At 34.5% G+C, this 16,004-nt stretch overlaps 2 non-coding genes across 2 annotated transcripts; both read right to left on the bottom strand.

The window, feature by feature from the left end:
• Nucleotides 1-4,128: 4,128 nt before the first annotated feature.
• On the bottom strand, nt 4,129-4,235 carry LOC113860373. Its single transcript, XR_003503825.1, has one exon. It is a non-coding gene; the product is annotated as a small nucleolar RNA R71 (small nucleolar RNA).
• Nucleotides 4,236-11,296: 7,061 nt separating this feature from the next.
• LOC113860294 lies at nt 11,297-11,403 on the bottom strand. Its single transcript, XR_003503749.1, has one exon. It is a non-coding gene; the product is annotated as a small nucleolar RNA R71 (small nucleolar RNA).
• Between the last annotated feature and the right edge of the window lie 4,601 nt (nt 11,404-16,004).

The raw sequence follows: 16,004 nt of genomic DNA on the forward strand, positions 1-16,004 counted from the left end.
ATACAAGTTTTAAACTTTAGTACATAATAAAAGTCAAAGAAAAGAACAGAGTAGACATAATTATAGATAATACTTAAAAAAAGAACATGGTAGAGGTTAAAAGGATTGGAGATAGAATCATGTTCTTGAAGTTATTGGTTACAGAAGACACTATTAATATCATCAATATTTATGTTCCATAAGTGGCTCAAAAGCTCTTTGAAAAAGTATATTTTATGGAGGATTTTAGAAGGGTTGATCCAAGACATTCCACAAACTATAAGTATTTTCATAAGAGACTTTAATAGACATGTTAGTTGTGAGACAAGACAATTTATAAGAATTCACGATGTTTTTTATTTTAGAGAGGTAAATGGGAAACAATAGTCTATCATTGATTTCTCAATGTCCTAAAACTTTAAGATTAAAGACACTTGTTTTAAGAAGAGGGAAGAACGTTTTATCACTTCTAAGAGCAGGGTTTCAAGGTTGCAAATTGATTTTTTTTTTCTTAATAAGGAATGTAGACAAAAGAATGTACAAAAATTGTAAAGTGATTCCATGCATGATAGAGTTACATAATAAGGATCTTGGTCCTTGATGTTCATTTTAAGACTAGTAAACAAAGAATTTGACAAGTTATTATTCTAAAATATAAGTGGTGGTTACTTAAAGGCAAGAACCTATTTGACTTTCAAAAGCTATTAGTAGAAAAGGGTAGTTAGGTGAACAAGGTAGTGTTAACATTATTTGGGACAAAATGACTACGAAGGTCAAGAAAGTTTCCAAGAAAATTTTAGATGAATTTAAAGGTTTTGGACCAAAAGACAAGGAATCATGATGGTAGAATGAAAGTGGGCAAGAGAAGATTAAAAGAGAAACATATGTGTTTTAAAACTTTGAATATATGCAACAATGCCGAAAATTGGGCAAGTTATCAAAATACATGAAATAAGGCAAGAAAAATAGTGAGTGAAACACATTCTAAGGCTTTTGAAGGGTTATATTAAGATCTTAGGACAAAGAAAAAGTAGAGAAATAAAATTTAGATATTTGAATCAAGTTAGATGTATTAAGGATGAAAAAGAAAAAGCTTTTGGTTTTGGATCAAAGTATCGAAGATAGATGAGAGATGTAACACCCTTTAAATTTTGACATCACAAATATCTTATAATTTGTGTATTTTCAAAAAACATGAAAATTAATTTCAATTAAAACAAATAACATAAAATTTAGAAGAATTTAAAGCTTTTCTGTGGATGAGTTTGTTCACAAAATTAACAAGGGAGTAAATGTACAAAGTAAATCGCGACTTAGTAATTACATTATACTGGAACAGTTACAGAAATATGTAGATACTAAATTTCATTTACATATGAACATTGTAATAATTTATAAGTTGTTAGTCAAAAAGCTGTAGGACTTAGAATAAATATTTACATAACCAAAATATACTAAGCCCTATGAGCAGTCCCTATCCACACCTATACTCTGAAGACCCAGTCCTTATTATGAACATCATGCCAACCCTCTATTTCGGCCAGGTCCTCAACAGTCAGTTCTTCATCTTCTTCGAGGTAGGGGTCACTAGAATCCACCTTAACCTCTATGCTGGAAAATCTCTCAAATGTATACCGAGTGGGTCTCCCAAAAAGGTCATGATAGTGGAAGGTAAAAAAATTATTTACAACCCTTGACGGCCTAACTGTACCTCAGTATATATAAAAGCTAAAGATATGATGGATAAGACTATTTACAGGGAACTCGAAAGCAACATCATAACTTACATTCATTTCTACTATCCATACATTACCATCCTCGCAATTCATATTAAAGTTAAAATATACAAAACGTTGATACTCCCTAAATTCATAATTCATTCTGCTGCTAACAAGATAGTTTACTAATCTAAGTTGTCTTTGTGGTACTGTCATCCTTGTTCCCTACTTAGTAAGGATGAGCATCTATCTTATCATTTAAACATAGCACTATTTTAAAGGCAACAACACAACACAATCATAATTATGGAACATGAGAAGACATAACAATATTAATCTCAAAAACAATACATCATAACTATCAGCTAATTACACAGTGTATTAGTTATTCTCGCACAATCACATATACATGCATTCTATCACAATTCATTACATTCCTCTCTTTCAAATACGCATTCCTAATACATTGTGATCACAAATATACGATGCCTCCATAAGTTCTTGAGGTCTTACAAAACTAGGAAAATAATCGTCGATTAGCCCATGTATACAGATACAACATATGTAATAATGGGCCGCTTAGTAAAGGCATATTCAAGAGTTGATAAGTTCATATTTTGATATATTTTATGACTTATATTTATACACTTAAACTTTATTTTATATATATTTACACTAATTATGTTATTAATTGTTATAATTTAGCTGGAAGTTGTTATTGGTGCATTATGGAGATATTCTGGATAAAATTAGATATTTTTAGTCCTTAGTAGTGCTATCCGAAGTTGACTTTGAATTTTGAATTTAAAATTTAAACTAAGATATGGAGATTTGTAACGATTCTAATTATAGATAAAACCAATTTGAAAAGATAGAGCTCAACTGACTGGAAACTCAGGGCACAACCTATATAAAAAAGCCTTATGCTCCACACTTAGGACACTTCTACTTCTTTACACACCTTCTTTCCCTTCTCAGTTTTAACCAACCTCATCTTTAAGAGTCATTGGAGACCATTGGCAAGGACAACAAGCTTCTCCTTTGAGTTCAAGCAAGTGATTGAGCGCCTCTTTGTCTTTTACCTTTCTTGATTTCTTTTGTTTGAGTTTTCCTTTGTGGTTATGGATTTATTTATCACGTTTTTCGTAGTTTATTTTATTATGAGTAACTAAACCTATAGTTAGGGTTATAGTGGATCCTACTGCAAACTTTGTGTGATTTTTACTTTAGTGTTGATATTGGTTTCCCTTTAATGTTTGGTTCTTATTTTATTGGATTATATTGTGTATGTTAAGATTTGATCACCCTTAGCATCCCACAGTTAGTTGCATTGTAGGCGATCGTACCACATGTAATTAACAGAACTATAGGATAAAACGAGACAAGAGGCTATGTTAATCACATTTAATTCCTTTCTTTCAGCCGTTATTAAATTAACAAACTTATAGAATTTTCATGCTTTCTCGACCAATTACCTTACATGATCATTAGGAGTGTTTGCTTAGGAAAAAGAATATTAACATTGTATAATCATTGGGTGTTAATAGAACTAATTATGAGTCGTTGGCAAATATTTGGATACCAATATCAGGATTAAATTAATTAGAACATAAAGAAGTGTAGTAGGTAAACCTATAAGTTCTAGGCTCATCTCATTTGATCTCTCTCATACATTGTATTATTGTTCTTTTAATTTATTGTTAACATTAAGCTATGGTTTTAGTCTGTTACAATCCTGTTAAGTTTAAATAATCGAATCAAGTTATTTTTTGTACTTGAAAATAATCTCTGTGGAACGATAACTTGGGAACTCTTTTCAAAAACCTTTTATTACTTTTTTATGAGTACACTTGCCCATGAACAAGTTTTTGGCACCCTCGCCGGGAATTAGTTTTTAATATCAAAGAAAATTGAGTATTTGGTTGATTTAAACATTTTTATTTTTATTTTGTTTTATGCTCACTCGTTCTAAACCTATTGCAGAACTTGCTTTTGATTCAAAAATTGAGAAGGCTACACGTAGACTAAGGAAGGAGTATAAAGAAAAGAAAAAGATGATAGAAAAATGACCAATCTTGGAGTACATGACACCCATTGCTAAGAGTAATGCCAAGAGCATTGTAGCATTGACATAGAGGCCAATAATTTTGAATTATAGTGGGCCTTGATTAATTTAGTCCAGAACTCCACACTATTTTCGGGGCGACCTGACGAAGACCCCCACCTTCATCTGAAAAAGTTTTTCTGACTCACAGATACCATTAAATACAATGGTTTTACCAAAGATGCTATAAGACTTCGTCTCTTTCTATTCTCTATCACAGAAAGGGTGAATGCATGGTTCTCCACACTTTCATCTAATTCAATTACAACGTGGGATGTCCTAACCTAAGAATTCTTGGCCAAATATTTCTCACTATCACTCTTTGCGAAGCTGATGACTGAGATCTCCAATTTTCAACAATATGAGTCTGAATCTTTGTTTGAGATGTGTTAGCGCTTTTAAGAACTTTTGAGGAGATGTCCACATCATGGTTTCCCTGTGTGGAAGTAGATGTAGATTTTCTATGCTGGACTCTCATCTTCCAATAGAGCCACAGTTGATACTGCCGTTGGAGGATCCTTCCTATGCAAAGGGCCAACTACGGCCTATACATTGATAAAAAAAAAGATAGCATCCAGCAATTTCTAATGGCATACAGACCATTATAGAAGCAAAGAGAAGGAAGTCACTCCAATCTATTAGGTAGAAAGCAGTGACATAATAACAAATAAGCTAGAAACTCTGTCAAGACAAATGGAATTAATATTAAGAGCACAAGATCCATCAGCAAAACCTCCAGAGGCCAAGAAGGACAACTTCTTAAGCAACAACTACAGTTCAAGATGGCGAAATAATCCTCCAAATTCAAATGTTTATCGTCTTTCCCATATACAAAATCAAGGAGCAAGACCAGTGGGAAAGGAGGCTTCTAGATTTCAATTCAACTTCCAAGAACAAATGATGCAGTATATGCACTATTCTAACAAAAGAATGTTAGAGCTTGAATCTAAGTTGGAACAGCAAAGCCCAAACAACGGATAGAAGGTTCTCTAAGATAAAATTTGATGTGAAAACTCAGTCATCAGAAATAAAGGCACAACTTCAACAACTTACCAATCTTTTGAGTCAAATAGTGATGGGAACATTACCATCTCAGCCTGAACCTAATCCAAGGGAGCAATGCAAGCCATCACCCATAGAAGTGGAAAGAAATTACAAGAATCGCAGAACATAGACTCATGCACGCCTATGCTTAATGAGAAGAACGCCCATGCTTAATGAGAAGAATGCCCATGTTGACCCATAATAGAGAATGTACTTGTAAAAGTTGGAGAATTTATATTTCCTACTAATTTTGTGGTTCTTAACATGGAGGAAGATGATGATGTCCCTATCATACTAGAGAGACCATTCTTAGCCATTGCAAGGGCCATCATGGATGTACAAGAAGGAAAGCTCACATTGAGGCTAGATGATGAGGAAGTTATATTTCGTGTTTTCAATTCTCTAAAGTACCCTTTTAGCCAAGAAACCTGTACCTTTGTGACTATTATGGATGTTGATCCCCTATGCTCCAGACTTGGGACACTTTCACTTCTCTACATACCTTTTTTCCCTTCTTAGTTCTAACCAACCTCATCCTTGAGAGTCATTGGAGACCATTGGCAAGGACAACGAGCTTCCCCTTGGAGTCCAAGCAGTGACTGAGCGCCCTTTGAAAAATGAGAAATCTCTTCGTCTTTTACCTTTCTGGATTTCTTTTGTTTTAGTTTTTCTTTGTGGTTATGGATTTATTTATCACATTCTTCATAATTTATTTTGTTATAAGTAACTAAATCCATAACTAGGGCTAGGGTGGATCCTACTACAAACTTTGTGTGATTTTTATTTTAATGTTGATATTGGTTTTCCTTTAATGTTTGATTCTTATTCTATTAGATTATATTGTGTATGTTAAGATTTGGTCACCCTTAGCATCCCATAGTTAGTTGTATTGTAGGCGATCGTACCACATGTAATTAACGGGACTATAGGACAAAACGAAACAAAGAGTTATGTTAATCACACTTAATTCCTTTGTTTCAGCCATTATTAAATTAACAAACTCATAAGGTCTTCATACTTTCTTGACCAATTATCTTGCATGATCATTAGGTGTGTTTGCTCAGGGAAAAGAATATTGACATTGCATAATCATTGGGTGTTAATAGAACTAATTATGAGTGGTTGACAAATATTTGGATACCAATATCATGATTAAATTAATTAGAACAGAAGTGTAGTAAGTGAACCCATAAGTCCTAGGCTCATCTCATTTGATCTCTCTCATACATTGTATTACTATTTTTTTAATTTATTGTTAACATTAAGCTATGTTTTTGGTCTATTACAATCTCGTTACGTTTAAACAATCAAATCAGGCTATTCTTGGTACTTGAAAATAATCCTTGTGAGATGATAACTTGGGAACTCTTTTCAAAAACCTTTTATTACTTTTTGATGCGTACACTTGTCCACGAACAAGAGTCTACTCAGGAAACGAGTGTGAGTCGATGTAGTGCATTCGCTCTTAGAAAGAGTGTGCATACATACACGAATGTTGCTAATCGCTGTACGTTTTTCCTAGATTTCTTATCGTCTTCGAACTCTATACTCCAGTGTATCTCTGTAACTATTCACACTAGATCCATTCATCACTTTATGCTCATCCCATACTATTTTTCGTGTCAATCTCATTATTCTAGTAGAAGATTGTGCTTAGTAAACCACTTCCGGAATAAGTTCAAAACACATATACTATCAAATATAGTACTAACACCCAACATCAGCCAAACATGCTTTAATAACCTTTCACTACCATCCAATATCATTCACTCATGTATTTACAAACAAGAAAACACAGAAAAAACTCTTATGAGTACAAAATATTTATTATGCTTAAAATGATAAAATAGAACTCTCTTTACCTTGAAACGAAGTTTTGAAGGAAGGTTTATAAGAGTTTCCTGTGAAAGGTCCTATTTTTTCCTAGATATCACAAAAGAGAGCATTTTGAGAAGGGAGAAACATAGAAAATAAACAAAAACTAGAGAATTAGCTCTAAGAACTTACTTAGAGTTGATTGGGTGAATTGTAACACCTTAAATTTTCTTTTAACAGTAAACAAATTTTTATGACTGATAAAAAAAAATTCATTTCTATTCATAGAATTGATAATAGAATAAAGACAAAATTTTATATTTCCTTCTTATGAAAATTTAATAAGATTCCAAAAAAAGTCAAGCCTCCAAGGGTAAAACTTTAAAACTTGAAAATAATCAAATAAATTTTGAATACATATAAATTTTGAATTTCCACTAAGAACATTTCCAAAATATTCTTTACAACCAAAATTTGCTCGAGGATTTAAATTCTGAAATCTAACATTAAAGTCATTTATAAACTTTGGTAAACCCAAATTATAATTTGATAAAACAATACAATTTCTCAAACTATTTTAATCCCTACAGAGCAATCTTCCTTCCAACACCCTCGGATTATAATCCTAGAACGGGCCAAATATTTTTATCTCTTTACATCCATTACCTGAAAAATATTAGTAAAGGTGAATATCTCTCGCCCCATTGAATCTTTGGTTTAACATAAGTAAAATATTCACATGCATATACAGTACTAAAATACCACTCGACATGGATTAAATCAACAATGACACTCAAATCATCTAAGTTACCGTTACCAGGAAGCACGCACAGAACAAACAAATCAATCACACTCATCACTTCAGATCATACATCTTTCCACTGATCTGCACGCCATACTATATGTATTATACCGCGTCAATCAATATGTCACAACACATGTGTCCTAATCGCACCCATCGATGTATTACAACATATATATCATAACAACACTAATTGACATATTACAATGCATATATTATGACTGCATGATTTCTATACCAATCCATACACATCACACTTTTCCATTTATTTTAGTTTTACATTCAATATCCCTGGGATCCCTTGAAGACTTCATAGTTTAGATAGCCGCCGATTAGTCGCAGCAACACGAATACACGTGTGTCGACCCAGCCCCTTCTAGCAAAGGTATAGTCAGGAGTCTCATCAGGAAATAAGTGTGTGGCTTGTGAATGCTTTTATTTTTAGCAAATCATTGTGCACTATCCACACTATCATTCACCACCCTTATTTCCCCAAGATTTCCCAAATCTTCTCCAGACTTTATACCTCCAGTTGTATCATTGTAGCTATCTAAACACACCACCACATTTCTCAGTCTTTTCCATACTCTTCCATAGAGCAACATGTCATAATACGTGAGTCTTGACTAAATAACTTGGTGTATTACAATACATATATTATGAGTACACCCTTTTAGATCTTATCACAATACCTGTATTACAATCACATCAATCATCTATTCTGACTCTCGTATTATAATCACTTTTATTCAGTATTTCATTAAATTCATTCACACGTGCGCTCATTGTACTTAGCCATGCCCACTATGGCACTGTAATCTCATCACATAGAAAACCCTTATTTATTTATAAACAGCCAAACACTTACATTATATCATCGGTTCACTCATTTGGCATACTTCAATCATTAAACAACACATATACAATAATTATATCATTCATCATGCAAGTATCATCAACCAACTCATTCATTCGCAATACTCTAATACTCTTCATTACAGCCTAGTTCAACCAATACCAACATACCTCAATCATCATTAGATATTCATCAAATATAGAAATTCATCACATAATTTTATATATCACACAATCAATACAATGTCTCAGAGGCTGGACACCTCTAGACTCAGTCCAATCGTACAACCCATTAGTCACATTTCTCAATAATAACAATAGAGTCGTCTATCCTAAGGTTTGACATCATTCCAACTAGCCCCAAATGGTGTTCGCTTACTGAAAACGTAATGTTCCTTTCAAAACAGTTTTATTTATAACCTTTATTACAATTTTCATTTAGATAATTATCAAAATAGTTACGGGTTTTCCATATTACCCACCCAAGAGAGGTTAGGGTTTAGGATTTACTTCCCCTTACCTTAGAACAGAGAACCACCATGAAATCAACGATAGAATAGCTACCCACACGGATTTTCATCCCTAAAACATGGAAATCTCCATGAGAAACTGAGAATACAAGAAAGAGGAATGAGAAATCAAAAACCCTAACTCACAAACTTACCTTCAAGTGTCCCAAACTTGATTTTAACCTTCAATCGAACTTCCAAATGGCTTTGGAGGCAAATTAATCGGTGAAATAGGGTTTGCGGTTAAGAGGATCGAAGAAATTTTGAAGGTAGATATGAGAAAATGAGGTTCCCCAACCCTAAACTCCTTTAAATCCCTTTTTGGTTGCGACACTCTCGATACAACAAGACATTCACGCTGCACTTCTCTCGCTACAGCGAAAATCTCAGAGAGAATTGCATTCTGATTTCTGCAGAATCTCACTAGCGCAAGGTCCTCTCGCTACAGCGAGACTGTACCCAGAAAATGCACCTCAAATTGTCGTTTTGTCGCTATAATGAGGCACCTCTCACTGCAGTGAGAAGGCGACAGTTTCACGCCTTCCTCCTCGAGCTCTCTCGCTACAGCGAGAATGCCCCAATATTACACCTTTTAACCTGTTTCATGAAAAACCCTATGATAAGTCTGTATTTACGCCCTCTTTTACACTAATTTATATATTAATTGTACAGTTTGGTATAAAGAGGCCGCAAGTAGATTTTGGGTGCATTTTGGGCCCAAATTGATGGAAGATTAGAGCTTCGCAGCAGTCAGCACGCCCAGACCCATTCAATAAGCACAGGGGTGCTTTGAGCCCATGTACGGCCGTGCTTAAGGCCTTGCACGATCGTGCTCATCTGCGAGAAGCTCAATTAATTTGAGTTTTTAAGGTTTTCAAACCCTATTAAAAAGGAAGACCGAAGGCATCGTCAAGAGGCATCTTGGATACACTGTTTTACACTGGCTTTTGCTCTGGGATACATTTCATCTCGTCTCTCTTGCACGGGATCTTTGGCACACTCTTGGCGGGACTTGGAGCTTCAAGCGACCGTACTTGAAGACTGGGAACTCATCACACTCTAGTTTTGCTATTTCTTTTCTTTATGGCTTTGTTTATGATTGTTTTAGTTCTTTTCTTTAGCATAAGTAACTAAGTCCATAGCTAGGGCTATGAGAACTATCATTCATGAATTTATGAGATTTTGATATTTGAATCTAAATTTGATTTCCGCTTTGTGATTAGATTTTATCCTATTGCGTTTCTTTCTTAATCCTAATTAATTATATCGTCAAGCGACTGTACCTCAGTTAATTAATAGATCTATAGGGTAAAACGGGACAAAGGATTAGGTGGACCAAACCAATCTTTCTCTTCTAATCGTTATTAAATTAACAAGTTCATAGGTTCCTTAAGCTTTCTTAAATTGATGTCTTGTATGACCATTGGGAATGTTAATTTAGAGAAAAGAATATTAATATTACATGACCATTGGGTATTAATAGTATTCATATGAATGATTGGTAATCACAAGGAAATCGGATTTAGAGTTAAATAGAAAAATAACATAAAGGATTGAAAAAGAAAACCCATATGCCCTAGGTTCCTCTCCGATAAGTTTGACCAAGACATGCATTGTATTCCTTGCTCTTAGTTTTATAATTGATTTTATAAATTCTTGTTTTTAATTAATCTCGTATCTTTGAAGCTTAAACAATTAAATTAGAAAATTCTTAGTAATTGAAAATCAATCCTTGTGGGACAATATTTCGGGAACTTAATTTAAGAACCCTTTATTACTTCTCGCTGGTACACTTGTCCTTCGAACAAGTTTTTAGTGCCGTTGCCGGGGATTACTTTTTCAATATTAAGAAAATCTCAAATTTAATTGATTTGAGCAATTTGTATTTTCTTTTATTTAAATTCTATTTTGTTTATTGTTAAATTTTTTATTTTTTTTATAATTTTTGTATTTATTTTATTTTAATTTTATTTTTCATAGTTTCTTTTAATGTATGCTCACTCATTCTAAGTGTTGTACATCTTGTTTATTTAATCTGAAAATTGAGAGAACAGCACGTAGACAAAGAAAAGAAGTGAGAGAGCAAAGAATGGCAGAGGGAAGGAGATCAATCCAAGATTACATGACACCCACTGCCAGAGGCACTCTGGGAAGCATCGCGACACCTAATGTAGAGGCCAACAATTTTGAATTGAAACCAGCACTAATAAACATGGTCCAGAACTCTATACAGTTTGGAGGCATGCCTAATGAAGACCCTAATCTCCATCTGACAAAGTTCCTCCGATTGACAGATACCATCAAATATAATGGAGTCTCCAACGATGCTATTCGACTCCGTCTTTTTCCATTTTGGGTATCTGAAAAGGTGAATGCTTGGTTTGCCTCACTCCCAGCCAATTCTATCACAACTTAGGAGGATCTCACTCAACAATTCTTGGGAAAGTACTTTTCCCCATCAAGGTCCTCTAAGCTTATGACAGAGATATGTTGCTTCAACCAACATGAAGCATAATCCTTATTTGAGGCATGGGAGCGATTTGGAGAGCTTTTGAGGAGATGTCCTCATCATGATTTTTTGACGTGGAGACAAGTGCAAATCTTTTACAATGGCCTATCAATCACCACCAGGGCTACAATTGATGCCGCAGCAGGAGGGTCCCTCATAAGAAAAGATCCAGATGATGCATACAAGCTCATAGATGAGATGGCATCTTCTAGCTTTCAGTGGCACACTGCTGACTCTTATGACATCAAGAGGAAAGGACTGCCTTAGTCCACCAAGTAGAGAGCAATAATCCACTAATTAACCAAATGGCAGCCCTTGCAAAGCAACTAGAATCTTTAATGAAGGTCCAAGACCAATCTGTAAGAGCTCCTGCACGCCCAAAATTTAAGCAAGAGGAGGAAAACTTCATGGGCAATCATAGTTCAGGGTGGAGGAGTAATCCTCCTAACTCATGGGGGAATGGCTTTGGAAGTCAAAATTCAAGTGTCTATCGCCCTCCTCATATGCAAAATCAAGGAGCAAGACCAGAAGGGAAAGAAGCCCCCAGATCTCAGTCCAACTTTCAAGATCAGATGATGCAATATGTGCATTACTCTGATAAGAGGATGACAGAGCTTGAATCCAAGTTAGACCAACATATTGAGAGAACTGATAAGAGGTTCGTAGAGGTTAAATCTGAAATACAAGCCAGCTCTTCTAAGATGAGTGCACAATTGGAATAGATTATGAACCTTCTGAGTCAGAGAGTGATGGAAACATTGCCATCTCAGCCTGAACCTAATCCAAGGGAGCAATGCAATGCCATCACCCTTAAAAGAGGATGACAGAGCTTGAATCCAAGTTGGACCAACATATTGAGAGAACTGATAAGAGGTTCGCAGAGGTTAAATCTGAAATACAAGCCAGCTCTTCTAAGATGAGTGCACAATTGGAGCAGATTATGAACCTTCTGAGTCAGAGAGTGATGGGAACATTGCCATCTCAGCCTGAACCTAATCCAAGGGAGCAATGCAATGCCATCACCCTTAGAAGTGGGAAGAAACTACAATAATCGCAGAACAGAGGCACATGCATGCCCATGCTTGTTGACATACACGCCCATGCTGATTCTACATGCACGCCGGTGCTTACTGATGAGCACGCCCCTGCTGAAACAGAAGCACGACCGTTTATTAGTAATTAAAATATTATTAGAAAATCTGGCGCCTTATAGAACTTCTAAGCCCAGATTCGGAGGAAGATCGAAGTTTAGTGGAGATTTCTAAGAAGAAAGGGTTAGAGATAAGAGAAAATAGGGGAGAGGTCGAAACTTAAATTGTAATCCAAGTTTTCTAAGTTAAAAATCTTTAAATACTCCTTAACTCGTGATATTCTCGCTACAACGAGCTATATCTCGCTACAACGAGAGATTCTCTCGTTGCAGCAAAAAAACAGATGAAATAGATGTTTTGCATTTTCAGAATGATTTCCACACAACACACTGATCGCGAGTGTTGCGCTCGGACAAATTATTAAAAACCAAATTGCATAAAAATAATGTAGTATGAGGTGCAATCTGAGTCGTCTCCCAATGATGATAATGTTATATGATTATAAATTTAGATGGGATTTGATTTATAAAATAATGTTGATTAGAATAAAAAGTTAACAAGAATTTAAAACTCTAATTCAAGAATTTAGAAGAACTACGACCACTCTATCACTGGATTCCAAGAAGATGCATCAACCAATAAATTAGTGATTAACATTAAATTCGAATGAAACCTCAATTCAAATTAAGCATTCACACGAGAACCCTCATGCATTCAATTAACACACAATTCGCTCAAAGTTCAGAAACCTCTAGAACCTAATCGATTTGTGTTAATTTAATTCACCAATGCCGTTAATCTTAGATCTCAAACCTGAAAATCTAATTCACACTCCTTCAAGAATTAATTACATACATCAACCGAATAATATGTAATCAAACAACTGCATAATTATCAATCCAAACGAAGAATTTCAATTCGAAATCATAATTAGCAAAAAGAGAAAGAAGGAATAAATGAAACCGAATTTGTTGTTGAATAAATTGCGAAACCGATCCTCAAGAGTGTCTCAGCCCTTTTTCAATCCTTGGAGTAGATGAAAGTCTAAGCCTCCATTAATGGAGGAAAACAAAAAGTAAAAACGGAAGAGAAAAAGAAGAAGAAAACGAAAACCCTAAAACATAAACCTAATCTAACCTAACGTACCAACCCCGTAACCTGCTGCCGTCATTTAAATACAGACTCCTAAGGGTCAAAATGTAAAACCTAATTAATAATTATTCAATTACATTAATCCTCTACTCAATAACTGTCTTTGGAATCCTTATTTGTTCAAATTCGAATTCTGGAGGGAAAGATATGCTCAGCATCCATGCAGAATCCGAGAAGATATTATGTGGCATTTTTGGCCGCGAAGATCTGTCTGTTTCGATTTGTGATCTGAAGAGAAATTGTAGCCCTGGATGTAACTTCAAAACGCAACTAGAATGGGCTTAAACGGATATCTGTGGACTGAGATATGGCTCAAATACTGCACCAAGGTCAGAAACCGCGACTGCAGCGTTTTGACTTTTTTCAGGTCCAGTTTCAGCTTCTTATCATCAAAATTGGGTTCTGACCTCTCATAATAATTGTGCGCCTTTCTCTTAGCTTTCCTAAAAATCACGAATCACAATGAAATGAGTTTTACAACTCAAGATATGGTCCAGAAACCAAAATAGTATCAGAATTTGCCGAATACTGAAAAAAATTAAATAAAGCCCAAATAAAATTCAAACATCATAAAATGATCCAATTCAAACCAATTAGGCACAAAGGAGGATTAATGAGCTAGGAATGAGAGGAAATAAGGTTATAAAAATCCAATTGATCACACACACATATCTTCTTCAAGTTGTCTCACCCTGCGTCTCATTAGATTTATTTTTTATGCAAATGAATCGAAGATCACTTGCCATGAGAAGATTTGAAACTAATGTGGGGACCATGACTTCCACATTTTTGACACGGCCAACAATTCCATATTAGATAAAAAGGTCTCCTCTGCCATATTGGACTGAAGTACTATATACCTTGTTTAACAAAGTAACCATTTAAAGAATCCTCCAACCATATCCAATGGTCAATCTGGTGTTGTATAGGTTGAATCCCCTACAAAATAGACAAAAGGTTAGTGTAAAATTCTCTCTCCTTAATCTCTTAGGCCCCTCTTCTAGCTAACATTCCATATCTACCCCCCACTAACCTACTCTCCATATTCTGCTACTTTGGCTTTCTTATCTACACAAATTGAGTACAACCTTAGGAATAAAGAGGCTAAGCAGTTTGTTCCAAGCCACACATCAATCCCAAAGAACATATCAACACCATTTCCTAAGACTTTTTTGATATTCCTATGAAACCATTGTTTCTCTAGCGTCTTCACCCTTGTCACATCTTTCCACCACAAGGAGGCATTATTAGGCATCATATTTGAATTTAGCAACATATACGAAGGACCATATCTTGCAGCTAGTAGATTCTTCCAAATGGCATTTTTTGACATCAAAGTTTTCCAATGCCATTTGCTCAATAAGGACCAATTGAACCTTTTAGCGTGTTTTACACCAAACCCTCTCATTTTCTTGCTTTTGCACACTATATCCCATTTCATCTATGGTATTTTGTGGACGTTCGTCACCCCTTCCTAAAGCAAGTTCCTTTGGATTTTAATCACCTCTCTAACCACCTTTTTTGGCATCTTGTAGAAAAAAAGATAGTATATTAGGACACTATTACGCATCAAATTTAGCAATATTGTCCGACCTCCAATAGATATAAATCTATTTTTCCAGCACCTTAACCTCCCTTTCAAAGCATCAAGTAGAGGCTTCCATGTGTTTATATTGCATAGGCTTGCTCCAATTGGAATCCCTAAGAAATGAAATGGCACTGAACCCTTTTATAATGGAGAACTTAGATGCTTGGGTTAGGAATTCATCATCCACATTAATTCCAATGATGCTACTCTTATGGAAGTTCACTTTCAATCCAGATACACAAGAAAAATAGTTAGTTTTAACTGGTTTTTTAGTCACTAATAAAAAAATTTCAGATGCTAAACTAATCAGTTACCAATTTTCTGACTGATATTGTTGGGTTGCTAAATGTATGGTGGTTAATGGTTAGCGATTGATAATTTAGCAATCGAATTTGTGATCAACTTTAGTCACTAAATTAGTGACAAATTTTAGAGATTGAATTAGTGACTGACTTTAGTTGTGAATATGACCGACTTTAGAGACCAATTTAGTGACCAGCTATAGAGATGAAATTAGTAACTGACTTTAGAGACTAATTTAGTGACTAACTTTATAGACTAATTTAGCAATTGACTTTAGACATTGATTTAATGACCGACGTTAGAGATTGATTTTCATTTGTTCTATATTATTGGATATATGAACAAATGAAAATGTTAAGATAATATTAAAATAATATGAGTTAAAACTAAAATAATTTATAATTTATATTTAAAAATAATAATAAAACTAATTTAATTTACTCATTTTTTTTCAATATTACTTTACACATTTTAATTCAAAATTTGATTTGGATATATAGGTATATTATTTTAATTTTATATTTAAAACAAGAAT

Source organism: Abrus precatorius, unplaced genomic scaffold (genome assembly GCF_003935025.1).
Source record: "Abrus precatorius isolate BTA unplaced genomic scaffold, Abrus_2018 Scaffold2, whole genome shotgun sequence".
Lineage (NCBI taxonomy): Eukaryota > Viridiplantae > Streptophyta > Magnoliopsida > Fabales > Fabaceae > Abrus > Abrus precatorius.